Raw genomic sequence first — 15,632 nt, forward strand, 5'->3', positions numbered from 1 at the left:
AGAGGAACTCACTTGCACGCCATCGGGCACTTCTGCCTGCTTCCCTTTGTGAGCTGTGGCTGGATGCCTACAGGTGAGAGCTATTACTTCAGCTAGGCACTCGGGTAACTCTCCCAGCTGAGTCCCGCAGGAAGCTTAGCTGTCTTGGCTCTTGGAGCAGAGTCACAGTTAAGAAGGCCAAAGTTACTATTAATGTTGCCCATGGCGAAATTCCTTCTTTTTGTTCTGTTTGGTTCTCTACCTGTTCCAATCTGACAGTAGGTATGGCCGACACAGGCTTCGTAAATAGACAAAAGATGCCAGACAAAAACAGGTATTGCTAACTCAAACAATGTGTTTGTCTATGGTGATCTTTAATTCCTCATAGAATTTTTTTTCTATCTTCTGTGTTTTCTTTTGTAAGAATTTAAGCTTTTGAATATGCTGAGCCTTGGAGTAATAAGATTCTTATGAGTTTTATCAGCTACCATTGATTCAGTTCATTTTTTTCCTGGCCTTGAGAAATGGTCCTACTTGGGACTAGGTTTTGTATACATTCAATTATGTACACAAAATGAACATTTGTACGTTCCATTTTGAACTTTTACTAGATACGAAGATCATATGTAGACTTCACACAAGGCAGTTAGCACAATGCCCATACTGTGTGCCGGTAGCCCTTACCTTGTTTGCCATAAACTATGCCTGCACTGTTTCCAGAGACAAGCAGGCCAGAGTCAAGCAGGCCAGAGGGAAGCTAAGAGCAAGCTAACCCACCTATTGCCCTCTCTCTGTAACTCTTCCAGCACGTTCCCAACACCATTTTTCTATGAAAACCAAAAGCCATTAGTTTCTTGTACATCCTGTTTTGATGGAGAAGAAAAACTGTCTAAAAAGAAAAATAAATTACCACACATTAGAATATCCTGTGTAGTCCGGGCCCCATAGTAGACAGCTGCAGCAAAACACAATATTTAAAATAAGTTAACAAAACAACAGTCCCTTGGGGCCTTTTACGCCTGTCTAAGGCTGTGCAACAAAGTATCTCCCAGACTCAGTTTTCCGTAAACATAAAGTTACTTAGTTCCCAAGGACACCAAGTGTGTACTTTTTTTTTTTTTAACCCACTCTGAGCACTTTCTTTATTGAAGGTCTGTGCAACGGTGCAGCGGAAATTATGCGACATCTTTCCTCAAAGGGAGCTGTATTAATGTGCCAATGCCCTTTATTTAATGCACTTTAGAATTCTGACGCGCCTTTTAAAAAGTATGAGTTGTGTGGGGGGAAGTCTTATCCCTGTTCTGCATAAGCGGAAATGTGCTATTTCGGTAAGGGTAGTGCTGGAACTGGGCTTCAGCATAAGGGTGTCTCTATAGTACAGATGTCCGAAGACACTGGATGCCCAAATCAACCAGCTAGAAACGTTCACTCTGCCAAAATTAGTCAAGGGAACTTCAGTGACTCATTTAAGAAAATCGAGAAACTGAAAACTCTTAAAAGCTAGACAGAATAGTTAGAAATCATTCAAACTCAGCTTTCAGAATAGTTGCTTGGAGTCTGTTGCGCTATTACTTACAATTGCTCTGTATGTCTCTGATGACTTCATACAGATTTTTCAAAAGTTGCTGGGAATACTACAGTTCTAGTTGGCGGATCAAATCAATTTTCCCTTCTCCACCATGCAGCCACCCGCCTGTCTTTGGAAGCTCCTCACTTTGGACCTCTTCCCATTCCAATCAGTGTGTCCTTTTAAAAGTGTTTCATTAAGGCTGAAGTTCCAAGGACATCACTTTCCTCTTTGAATAAAATGTGCCTTCTTATTTGAATGCAGACTGCCTGTGCCCTCACTGTACAAAGCAAGACAATGGAAACTACACCCTGCGCGCTCAGACAAAATTGGTGTGAGGCTCCTGGAAATATGTAGTAACAGGTGCAGTCGGAGAGGCTGGCGAAGCGCGCCAGCTCCTAACAATTACTAATAAGGAAATCAACGTTAGGTATGCGTTATTAAAATATTTCATGCAATTTTTCTACTAAACACTACCGCAACTCTATCGAGTAGCTATTTCTACAGCGTTCAAACTAATAATAATTTAAAAAAAAAACCCATCCGACTCCATCTTTCCCAATTTAGACACGCCTTTGTCTGTCTTAATGAAATTTGCATATGGATACTTGTTTTATAGGAGATTATAGGAGAAAATAGCCATAATTTTCACCCAAATCTTTGAAAATATCCGTACCATCAATCAAACCAGTAGAAGATTCTTCTCTCTTTACATCTGACACGCAGGGTCACATTTACTGCATATACACCATATCCTAAAGGAATTTCAGTTGTAATAAACAGCTAGGCATGCATACACGCCTCTCTTTTTTAATAAATGGAACATTTGCCAAATTTTGGAGTTGCTGTGAATAAGGGTTTTTCAGCCTTAGGAAAGGCTCACATGCCCTTTGCAGGGGAGCTCTGCAAATGCCCTTTGCTGTTGTTGAAGATGCTTAATTTTTAATTTGCGTTCACATAATCTGAAAAATATACATATTAGAAATTTGATAATGCCATTTATCACATATACATTTTAGAAATTTAATGCCACTTGCAACATTTTTGTCATTTTGTATACAACTGCAGAAGAAAACAGCTCTTTTGTAATAAACGACGATCATGCTGTATTACTGTATGCTACAGTCTAATACCTTTCCCCTAGGCCTTGGGCTTCTAAATACCAACTTAGCTTACTATTTTTGATGCATCAAAATTTCAAATACTAAATTTTCTGTAGAAGAGAGGATGGGTGCATTATAGAAATAAAAAAAATACAAACAAACCTGGAATCAATGTATTTTCCTTAGTGCAAAGCATAAATAAGTGCTTGAAATACAGCAGGAGAATCAGCGAAGGGGAAGCAGGGGAGAAGCAAACAGAGAATGGGGGAAAAAAAAAAACCCTATACCTTTAAGTGAAGATGCATAAGGGCCTTGCATCCAAATGAATGAATTTAATTAACTGCGGGGAAATGTAAAGCCATGTTTGCTGGAATGGAGCTCTATCTTGCCACACTTTACAGGATGTCTCGAGATTAAGGTTGAGAAAACTTGAAAATGACACGGGCCCAGCTATCACTGATGCTCCGAAGTAACAAAATAACCATCTGAGAGGAAGTGATTCTCATCTAACTTTGATGGCAGAGAGCAAACTGCCTGCCACACAGTTGCTTCATTTCTATCTGGTCATAAAAAGCCCCTCACTGCTTTCTACAGCGAAAGGTTCCTGTTGGATTTCAGTGCTGAGTTTTAGGTAAACCCTATGGTGGAGCCGGTGACAATAAGCAGGGGCTTGCCTAACAGTCGCGTTAGGCCAGTAGCCTGTGCAGTTTAGGAGAAACCAGAAATTAAAAAGGTATTTTACTTTTAAAACATTGGAGGTTATGGCAATAAGGATGAAAATGACTTCAGAGTCCACGTGTCTGCATCTGTGAATATGTATGTGGTCTCTTCATACGTGTGTGTGTGTGTGTGTGTGAGAGAGAGAGGGATTAATGAGACCGAAGACAGGAAGAGAGAAGAGAGGGAAAAAAGGGTTGTCAGCATGAATGAAACTGAAGAGAGATTTCTCTAAGGAACATGTATTTCACATATTAAAGAACATATGTGAAGCTATATAAATGGAAGTTGAGTACTGCCAGCCATGGAACTAAAAACACACACATATTGTGTATATATGTGTATGTACTGAGATTTTCTTTTTGTTAGTAGTTCTTTTGGAATGGAAGGGAACAGGAATCAAGTGCCATTTTACCAGCTATTCCGTTGGATTCGCAACCCCTCCCAGCTCTCCTGACTACGCCAATTACCCTCGCTTAGTGCTTCATTACCACGCCGGTTGACCTGCTTCTAGTCATAATAAGGTTAATCATAATGAAATGAAATATTTGATTTTATTAATTTCTTTTCTAGGATGACTCCAGAATTCGTACCAACACTGGGACAACGGGTAATCTGGTTCATCTGCTAAAGTTTGCTCCCTCTGCTGTCGTCTCTGCGGGAATGGCTCATGCATAAACAAGGACTATTAGTATTGTATCTCAGTAACACACACACACACACACACACACACACACACACCAGTGCTAATGCATTTCAATCCAGCGACCCTCTGCCATTGCTGGAGACACTGATGGCAGCATGCTTCCTACCCAGGGTGCCTTGGCTACTGCAGGAAAAGGAAAGTTATTGTTGAAAGGTGTAGTGTAAATGCCACTGCTGAGGCTTAGACACCTTGCCCCCAGCTCACGAGCCTATGTCACCTCTGCTCCCTGCTGATATCCACTGTGCTCCCAAAGGTGAGAAGGACAGCTTTACACTACGAGTATTGCGGAGAAAGCGATTCAGTGCAAACAGATAGTTCACATTTGGTTCCGCAGACTCAAAGGGCATGCAATGAGTTCATGGAAGTGGAGGAAAAATTAGAATATTCGTGCAAAGACAAGAATTAAATAAATATGGCTAAAAAGAAAAAGCTAACTTTGAAATAAAGAAATTTGGGGGGGGTAGAGAGAGAAAGAGAGAGAAATCTTGGAAATGGTCTACATAAAATTGAATCTAAAAGGCATTCTGTTTAATCACAAAACTAGTTCAATAGCTAATGTTCTAAGAACATTTTGCCATATATACAAATCTAGACACCGGGAGAGAGCTCACAATTATGATATCTGAGTAAATAGATTAATAAACTAACATAAAATGTGTCTTTTGTCTTCAAGTTTAGAAAAAAAAAACTGCCTTTTTCTCTGAGATGCCCAAAATTATTTCTTGCTGTTTATGGAAAGGTGAAGGGAGCTGAATCCTAGCTTTTCACTTGGAGTCATAAAGAAAATAAAAGGAATTGGGAGAATGAAAAGAGAGGAGAGCATAGATGGAAAAGGTGGGTGTCTTTTTGTGTAAACATTTTAAATCTTGCAGCAAAGCTTACTAATATTCTTAATCATGTGACCTAAAATTCAATTTCCTTCCTCCTTGATGACTCAGAAAAAAAACAGCCCACTCTCAGAAAAGATAAGGGAATAAAAGAAATGAATCTATAAAAGTCTAAATAAAGGGGGAATTAAACTTTATTTAAGGTCAATCTACTCAAATTTGATGTTTTTATGCCTTTTATTAAATTTCGATGTTTTTATGCCCTCCACATAGATGCCTGACATTGGCATTTATGGACTTCTTTGGGCATCAAAATACATTTTCTTGCCTTTCAAATTTATGTAGATCTTACTTGTGTCTCCAAAAAAAAATTTTCGTTTTGGCTAATAGGGTTAAAAAAGCAAACACAAACAATAACAACAAAAACAAAAACAAAAAAAGTAAATTGTGATAGCAATTAGGCCTCTCAGTGAGCATGCTCAGTGGGTCTCTCCTGGTTGCTAGGCAACCAACAGAAGGTGTGTGGCATAGAAGGGCCCAATGTAAAAAATACAAGCACCTTTGACATGAATCTCACCTGATACACAAAACCATGCTCATTTATCGAATTAAATGTGGGATAATCTTTGGTGGGTTTTTTTTCCCTTTATTTGGGGAGAAGGGTCAGCGGGGATGGGGCAGGGGTTCAAAGGGTGAAGTCTGATGTCTTAGGTCTTAAGAGCCACGGGGTGGAACTTCCAGCAACAGCCTTGCGTTTGAATTGAATTGCAGTTTTACAGTGTGTGCGTGCGGCAATTTATTTTCCGTTTTGGTGGTGGTAGTTAAGTCCTAACCACCGCACGTGGGCTGCCCAATATGTCACGGCACCGTTCTAATCCCACCCGGGATCAGGGTTACAGCGCACATCGGGAATTTAAGCCTTTCAAATGAATCCATTTTCACGTACTCGAGTCATAGAACAGAAAAATTCCAGCTAAACCACATTGTTAAATTACAGGCTGCAGCCCCGTATTCAAGAGCTCGTTCGCACGCTCCAGGGTCCTGCTGAAGGCAGCGCAAACAGCGGGGCCGAGCAAGGCGGCAGGGAGAAAAGGGATCAAGTTCTAGAACCTGCTCAAAACACTTGTCTTTGGCGAGCACAGAGCCCTTCGCCACCAGCACCTCTAAGTAGCACAGCGCTACCAAACACCTGGTTGGGTCCGCAGTGACAGCTCACTGTCTCTCCAGTGGTAACAATTTAGAGGCAGAGTGCTAAACAAGATATATACATGATGTCAAATATTGGCTGCGTACATCTAAGCCAATCACTTCTAAATAAATTAACCATGGCATTGCCTAATACGACCCACCTGCTTTCTTCCCTGCCTTGCTGCAGACCCTACCTGAACCCCCCTTTGATTAAATGTCAAAAGCCTGCCTTGTGCCTGCAGATTTCACTGAAGGCGGATACAGAAAGGTCCCTCCTGTGACTCTATAAAACTGAAATAAATTCCACTGGCATCTTGTAAATTTTTATTTTCTACAATGACTGCAGGCTCCATCTGCGGCCCAGCTGTTATTAGAACGGAAAGCGCTGGCCCTCCTGCATTACAAAACAGCATCGAACAGTAATTGCCAGTGGAAGAGATTAAGTGTAGACACTAAAAATGTTTACTCGCAATGAATATGCATAACGATGGGTAGGAAACAGCGCTGGAAGATTAAAAAGAGAGAAGGGTTTGTTTACAAGGCTGGGAAAAAAAAAAAAAAAGAGTGGAATGTCAGTTGGCCCGGAGCCTGAAATAGGAACGAAAAACCTTTGGGCAAGGCATTAGGGAGAAAAACAGATGGTTTGTGAACCTTTTATTAGATAGAAAAATCATTAATCAAGCCCAGGCTGGAAATGGCAGGGTTTTTTTGTAGTTCATATTTTAGTTTATTTTTTCTTAAAGTGACAGTATACTTTTTTGTTGTTGTTGTTGTTTTTTTTTTTTTTTTTGAAATCATCAACTATGAATATCAGTCTACAGTCACCGCTCTGCAGACTACCTGCATAAAGCCCGCTTCGCTTGAGGGGAATGTCAGCCCTGGTTTGTTCGACCCTAGAAAATTCCTCGGAAGGGTTTCACATTTCAGCACCTGTTCTGCCTACATAGCAATTAAAAGTAAAAAAAAAAAAAAAAAAGAACAACCAAACCAAACCAAAATCCATACAGCATGGGATATATCTATTTTTCCATTCATGAGACACTTCTTTGCTTTTGGAAATTAAGAAAGAAAATCAAGCAGAGGATTTTTTTTTTTTTGCATGTAAGGCCTTTGCAGTAGAATGATTTATATACATTTAAAAAGCATGTAGAACAAATAAGTACAAATTGATTCATCTCCAGAGAGGGACTACACATGCTGTTTCTTTGGGAAAAGCCATCCAGAGGGTGGACAGACCACTATTGAAATTGTAACACTCCCACAAAACGAAACCATGCCTGTTGGGATTGAAGAGCTTGTGTTTTACATTTTTGTTGCGGAACTCTGGGGGGTGGGGGGGTGGGAAGGGAATAGTGTGGAGAACAGCAATATCCTGAATTAATGATGCAAAGCCCATCATTTGCTGTTAGTCAGTTTGCAAACCCTAGGAAATGCCCTAGGCCGGGGGCATTACTGTCTCAGTGAATGAGTGCAACATTCAAGTGCTTCTATACCCACGTGCTGTGGGTACAGAAACATATACCTTCTGATGCACACGACCTAAGAAACTCTCTCTCTCTCTCTCTCTCTCTCTCTCTCTCTCTCTCTCTCTCACACACACACACACACATTTTTTTTGTTGTTATTCAACTGTGTGTGTGTTTAACACTCAAAAATGATTATTGTTCCAATGGGCTGACATCAGGAATGGAAGCCAGGGTAAGGAATATCAAAATGAAAATGTTATCTCGATAGCTTGGTCCCAGTCTCTTGCCATGATCTGCTGTATGCTTGGTGCTCTAAGTCATGGAGAGCCACCTGTTTAACTGTACAAGATGTCTGTCCCTTCTGAATGCTTTCCGAAGCCGGATGGGGACACTGTGTCTGGTTAGTTCTCCTTTGAGCCAAAGTGTTACGGGCAGGGCATGCTACCGTGGGGTGAGGTGACAAGCAATTTCTTTTCAGGAAATTTGAAAGTACATGGAAAATACCTTGTTCAGGCCTTTACTCATCTCCTGTCTCCTGGGAAGCGTTTTTAAAACAGGTTCACTTGCTGGTAAATACCAGCAATCCACAGGACACTGTTCTTGGTTAAAGTGCTTTTAGGTAATCCCGTAGTTCCCACCACTCTCTTCCCACCAGAGAAATGATAGACATGAACACCAGAACCCCCCCACCAAGTCCTTGTCACCTGACCCTCCTCTGATCTGCACCTGTCCTCTGCCTCGAGTTGAAACAGCCACAGTAAGATAAAATGAGGTTTATTAAGTACAGGTGTCTGTGGTGATGTCATGACTCCTCTCTGAAGACCCTTCTCCCAGACACGCAAACTTCCTTTCTTCCTCCTGCTCTTCTTAGTGTTCTTCATGAATTTGGAGTTAATGCCGCGGAGGAGGGAAAGACAGAGAAGGGTTGAGAAGGGCCTGCTCTACAGGCCCTAAGTCTTAACAGGCCCCTTCATCTCGGTCAGACTTATTTTTTATTTTTACTTATTAGCTTTTGAAACAGAACGTTACTCTGTAGTCCATGCTGGCCCCAAACTCACTACATAGCCAAGGATGGCACTGACCCTCCTAGCAATCCTCCTGTCTCAGCTTCCCAAGTATTGGGATTACATGAGTGAGTCATCAAGCCAGGCTGTGGTCTGACTTATTGAATGAAACAGACATTCCAAAATGTGGCTGGTTCTCTCCTTTAAAAACACTTACAGCGTGGTTAACGTTTTTTTGTTTTCTGACATTCTTTCTCTAAAGACACGCTTAAAGGGGAAAAAAAAAGAGTTTCCTGCCACAAAAATGACATTAATATTTCGTAAATCAAGAACTAAGATAATGTTTTGGCTGCTACCAAGACGTTTACCTTATGTCGTTTATCTAAACGCTTTTTGATTAAAACATGACACAATTTTTGGACAGGCTTTCACCGGAAAAGATAATTCCAAGAACATCCTTGTTTCAGAGCCTAAAATTCTTTAATATATTCTGCAGCAGAATTCACTGTGGAGTATGCGGACTTTCGACTCATTGAAAAAAAGACTTCCCAAATGATAAATCCCCTCTAGCAACCACTTTCGTGTGTTCAATCAAATCACATACTAAGTCAAGGAGAAGCCTTCAAATTAAAAGCCTGTCCACGTGCTTGTACATTTTCCAGTCAGTGCAAGGTTAATAAAGCTTTATAAAGAAAAACATTTCCAACACTGGCCTGCTACGAAGCTTTATTTATCCAAATAATTGTCTTTTGTATTAAAAAGGGAAAATATTCCCCTGCCCAGTTTTTTTTTTCTTTTTAAAGCAATTAAGCCCTCTTTGAGCGGGCATCTACTGGGAGAAGAATTGGGAAACCACACACGTGGTTATGAGCTTTAAAGCCGATTACCTCTCTGAGACACGTGAGAAAAGATGACGTGTGAGAAGCTACGCTGGATGGGCCAGGGGGAGTGTGATGGTCTTGTTTTTTTTCCCCCCCACAAATACCTTGTTCTTTTTCTTACAAAATGACTTAAAGTAGATACTAGAACTCTAAGCCTTTATCCGCTGTTGTCTGTGACTTTTTTTTTTTTTTTTTTTTGTCTTTTAAAACCGGAAAATTTTCCATTCACAGATACAGAGGAAAGAAAACCATTTGTGGAGTAGTTATTTCAAGTTGTTGAGGGGAAATAAGAGTTGTAAAAAATATATAATAATAAAGGACATCCTGGTTCTTCTCTACATCATTCAACCATGAAAGGAAGAGTAGACTCAAGGCCAAGCTGCCTCTCTGGGGGATTGTGAGGAATGGCTTCCCTTCTGACTGTGTGGGTCCGGGGGAGCTGCCCGTGTCTTGCTCCAGTGTTGCATTAATAGCTTGGGAATGAACTTTGGGCAGCAGGAGAGTCTCTTGAAGGGATACAAGAGAAGGAAACTGGCTGAGGCTAGAGGACCTGGGTTGGCCACACAAGGAAGAACAGGTAGGACTGCTGGGTTTGCCTGTGTTACAACACTTCGTTAATAATGATGATTTAAGAAAAAAAAGAGGAAGTCCTGATAGTTTTAAATTATGGAAATTGGTATTGAAAAATGAGTTCAGGGTGAGACAATAAGAGAAAAGCAGCTATGTATAGATTGGCTTGTTTGTGAAGCCCGAACAGCGTGTTTCAATGACAAAGGGATGATCACTTATTTTTCCTTATGTTTATGAAGTTTATAGCAGATAGACTTCATCATAACACCTGAATGAGTCAGGTGCTTTAGCAAGGTCATGTTCCCTGGAAGGAGTGAGGAACCATCCAGGTGAGAATTGAATGTGCTTCTATGGAGAGCTGGATAGACGGATAGACGGATAGACGGATAGACGGTCACAACAGCAGCCTTTACCTTCTTTTGTGGGATGCTTTACTCCTTTGGCTTTTTGGGAGCTCACCACCCAGCTCCCAGATAAATCACATGGAGGCTGATTCTTAGGAACGCCTGGCCTTAGCTTAGCTTGTTTCTAGCCATCTTTTCTTATCTTAAATTAACCCATTTACCCTTTCCCTCTGGGCTTTTAACTTCCTTACTTCTGTATAACTTACTTTCCTTCTTACTCCATGACTGGATGGGTGGCTGTGTGGCTGGTTCCTGACATCCTCCTCTCATTCTTTTCTTACTTTTTTAATCCTTTTCATGTATTTTTTTTTTTAAATAGTCTCTGCCTGCTAGCCCCGCCCATTCTTGCTCTTGCCTTGCTATTGGCTGTTCATCTCTTTATGGACCATCAGGTGTTTTAGACAGGCACAATAACACAGCTTCACAGAGTTAAAAAAAAAACGCAGCATAAACAAAAATCACACACCTGGAAATAATATTCCCCAACACCCTTCAACTTAACAAGAGCTCAATGCTGTTAGATTGCAGTTGTCGAAATGTTTTTATTATGCAAGCACAAGACTTTCGAGATAATCTAATTTGGGTGGAACAGTTTTGTACTAATAAAATCAAGGTATAAATTAAAAGCACAAATTTTCCATTCTTCTAATGAAAAAAAAACATTTGGAGTTGGCAATTTCGATTCTCAAGATCCATTTGATGTGTGTTTACTCTGCTACAAAGAAAAACGTGAATGAAGGAGGCATGACTAAGCAATTTCACCAAGGTTATAAAAGTGACTTTTGCTTGTTTGTTTAGTTGTCAGGACATTTGAAGATAAAAAGATACAAAACATGTCAGAATATGATAAGTGAGGGCATTTGTCTTTCCAGATCTCGAAGGACTGGCTGAAGGCTTTCTTGGCTGTGTGAAACCTATGCTTGTAGATCTCTCCTGGGTTTCTTTTGTTTGTTTGTTTGTTTTGTTTTGTTTTTCAGCTGTGGAGCTGGGCAGGATCTCTTACTCAAAAGTTTAGAAAACAAGACAAATGCTTCTGGATTCCTGACTATTCTTAGTGTGAACTGAAGACACATTTCCCTATGAGACAAGGACTGACTTGTAGGCTTGTCCAACCATTGGCCTGAGAATGCACACAAGTCGCTGGGGAGAGCTGTGGGTGTTGCCTAGAACAAAATCATAACCTTACTTAAGACATAAGTTATTTTTCTGTTTTTTTGTTTTGCTCTATTTGTCTTTTAACTCAACTAAGTAGTTCTGGAGGGTGAATCTTGTAGGACAGGAGTATTTCAGAGCCTCTCAATCAAGGGATCTTTTATGAGGATGTATTCAACTTTTATTCATGAAGTTAGGTACTTAGGGTCTCTTTTGACCTTTAGCATGAAGTTGAAGTGGCTATGAACTGATTAATTAATGAATTCTAATTTTGAATGACCTTGGTTTTGTAAGTGGGGATATGAAGCCCACAGGCAGGGTCATAACTTGTCAAAAGTTTTGTCGATTCTGGAAGTGCCCAAGTTCAGGGACTTTGTTTGGGGCTGTCTGTCAGTCACTGAGAGTGAGGTCCACAATATTAAAAGGGAAACCCTGCCAGGAACATGCCTGAGCATCCACCACCATCACAGCCATGGTAACTGCTGATGGGCACGGTCTTACCTTACTTACAGGAAAAGAACCATCGGCATAGATGACTCTTAGAAGCCATCTCTATATGACTTACCCATGTTCTCCCTGGCACATCTGTGACACACAAGAACACCCAGCTACAGTAAGATTACCCACCCTGCGTTTTCCTTGGTCTGTACGTTTAGCTCGGCAAGAGTTCATGGCGTGAGGAGGCTTTCAGTGCAAACACTCTGTATTGGCTTTAGTTTTAAACTTGGCAACACATTAAGAATTGTCAGTGGATTTGTGTTTTAGAACATATGCAGATGCAGGGCCCTTGGATCCACTGAATCAAAATCCAGGGGCAGCACCCAGACATCTGCAATGTCATCAAGCTCTATGAATCATTCCGATGCACACACAGACTCAAAATTACCACCTGATGTCATCTTACAGACCAGACACATGCACCGCCTTTAAGATACGTGCGGTGTGAAGTAGGTGGCGTTGGTTCCCCCGTTGGGCTTAGAACACCCGTGAAGTAAATGTTATGCCATTAGTTGGAAAGAATTAATAGGATCTGAGGAGTGCTCGGTTTATACGCTGAGAATAACTTAAAGACCCAATAATTTCAAGCTTCGGAGCAAAGGCATAGTTGTCAGAATATACATGAATATTTAACAGATACTGTGGGAATATCCAAAATGACTTTGCAATATGTCTAAACAGCTTTGCCCCGTCGGTTCCATTTGCTGTTTTCTGGTCTCGGCTTCTAGATTTGGCCGGTGGTGCTTTCTGTACTACACCCTCCTCATCTTCAAGGGCGGTTCTGTCCCTGAGGATTTACTTCAGTCCCGAGAAAGGCTGGGACTGCGGAATGAACAGGCTCGTGGCCCTTTAAAAAACACTTCGTGAACCTCCAAGTTGCAGCATCTTTCATTCATAAACTGCACGAGGCTGCAGTCATTCCAAGAACAACTTGTGATATATTTTTTAAAAAGTCTGTTTTTAAAATGGAAAAAAAAATGTGGAATGATAAGGTCCTCTGGGAGTGTAGATCACCCCTGGGAATGACTTGGAATGAGTTTTCCTGATGAGTTATGGGCGCATGGACACATATCCTGTTTTCTTTCTCCATGCACATAGATTTTCACATAGATGCCTGTTTGCTCCAGCTCATCCATTCGGTTTGCACTCCCTTTGCTGAAGCCTCTGGAAGGAAGCATTGGCTCAAAGGTCCCATCCCAGGTGTGATGTGGGGCTCTGGAAAAGCAGCTCTTGTCTGGGAGAGCAGGCAAGCGTCTCCTCTTTCCTTTCTAAGGAATTCCAGAATGAGAGCGCCGCTCTCCACCGCCCCAGATCTTGTAAACCAGAAGTTTGGAACATTGGAATTAAAATGCAATCCCCTGAAGTTAGCTGAGCAAACCAAACACTCACAAAAGTGTCCTTGTGCAATCGTTCACGTGACTTCCTGAGAGAAGCGCATCCTGAGCTCTGTGGCTCAGTCCCCAGTGAAATGATGCACCGTACTGTAAATTTCCTAACAACTCAACGCGGCAGGACGCTAGAAGGAAAGCTCCCCTTCATGCTTTGTTGAGAGAATGGAGTTCTGGACACACGCTTTATTGGTGATTGTTTTCCTAAGGTTCTTAAACGTTGTTGTTTTACTTGAAAAAACAAAGAGCATTTCTATGAAAGTCCTTCTATATTCAAGTCTGTTAAAAGCTTTCCACAAAGCAGTGTCTCTTATTCAGGAGACTAGTATTTTGAAGAAGACACGTGGTGGGGGACGGGATTCAACACTATCATCTTCTCCAAATGTAAGCTGAGCATGCTGGGAGATGTAAATAGATGTAAATTTAAAAGCAGCAGAATGGCAGGCGAATATCTATTTAATAAGAAGTCCTTGCCGGAGTTTATGTCCATCTCTGATACTGGATTCTAAGATGTGCAGATCTCAGTTCTCCATCCCTTCTTCTGCTCACGGTTCACCTGTGTTTGTATAACGGAAACCAGTTACCGCAGCTCTGGCTAACATCTGTCTCGTGCACGTGTGGTTACAAGCCGCTTTAGCAACTAGTAAAACTACAGGTGTCTAGGTTTGAATAGAACCGATTCAAAAGAGGGGTTGGTGGGATTATTATTTTTTTATGGCCGGCAGCCTTCCTGCCATGGACTGCCAGCTCATGGGCTAAATATACCAGTTGTATCCCCATCTGGTAGAATCTCCAAAAAGCCACTTGGAAATTGGGTTCTGAAACTCTGGTTCCATACCATTGTGTGCAGTCATCGGTGTGCTGTGTCTAGGCAAGCCACACTGCTGTTTCCACGTGTCTCCGAGAAGACACAGAACTAGCCTGTTCAAGTAAAACAACAAAGTTGAAGAACCTTAGAAAGGTTCCTTACTGTCTGTGACTCTTTTGTCGTATAATGGAGACCACGTTTACTGTATCATCACTCTGATACAGAATGTTGGCACAAGCTCCCACAACCATGGTAGAATGTCTGTCTGTGTCCTGCAAACACAAGTCCAGTCCTGGACAAGCGAAAAGAATTGGACTAGGAAATCTCATCTTTCGTCACTGAAGTATTCCGAGAGTCATTCTCACCACTGTTGAAATCCACATTTTTACTCCCATAAACCTTTGGAGGGGTGATAGTCATGTGACAAGAGTGGCAGGAATGAGCATAACCGATTCACAGATTAATCAAATCAGATGAAAATAGAGTTTTAAACTTTGAGAAAGGCTGTGGTGAGGTACTGAGCTCAGCACACACGATAGGGAGGGCGAGGAAAAATTCAATTACAGATGCGACTTTGCTGCGCGCTAATGGGAGCAGGTCGAGCTGCTGTATTTAAGGCTCTGCTGACATTTCTATTACAAATATAAGCATCATTTTGCAGGGATTTATTGTTTAGCCATAACAAATTCTAGACAGGATCATTTACGAATTTCTGGGGCTTGGCTCCCAAACCAGATACTTTTTTTTTTTAAATTTACTTTCTTTAAATTAAAAGTGAGAGTTTATGTGTTCTGGATGGTTGGAAACAAATTAATAGTGAGAATTGGGAAGGTTTTCTTTGTTAAATAAAATGTGGCCATTTCATGGGTGCAATAGAGAGACTTTACTTAATTTCCTGGTGCTAGTGTCTCATTTGTCTTTTATCTGTAATCGTCTGATGATGCTTCTGAGGCAGAGGTAGACACTGGGATTGATGGCACCCCAAGCATGGTTATCCCCATATGCTTACTCAAATGAGAGAAAAAAGGCTTTTATTTGATAATAGCTTCAAAACAAGTAATAAAAAAAAGACAAACTTTTTGGAATATGTAAAAAGCATTTGAGGCCAGTGTTATTTTTGATGGTATTTTAAACATGTCAAGCCATAGTCAAAATCCTCAAAATTAAGGTGTATATTGAATGTGCTTGGAAACCCGACTGGCTCAACTTTTCCAGTGTCCCTTTCTGTAAGACCCTGTTTGGAAGTTAGCCTAAACTTTCCTTCTCAGTCATACTTGGTCTCCCTACCTTTTTTTTTTTTTTTTTTTTGTTCTCCCTATCTTTTGAGCTTTTTCACTCAACCCATTTTATCCATCTCTTCCCCAAGCACATACC

This window comes from Alexandromys fortis, unplaced genomic scaffold (assembly GCF_014885135.2).
Source record: "Alexandromys fortis isolate MF-2015 unplaced genomic scaffold, M_Fortis_MF-2015_v1.1 scaffold_202, whole genome shotgun sequence".
NCBI classification, from domain to species: domain Eukaryota; kingdom Metazoa; phylum Chordata; class Mammalia; order Rodentia; family Cricetidae; genus Alexandromys; species Alexandromys fortis.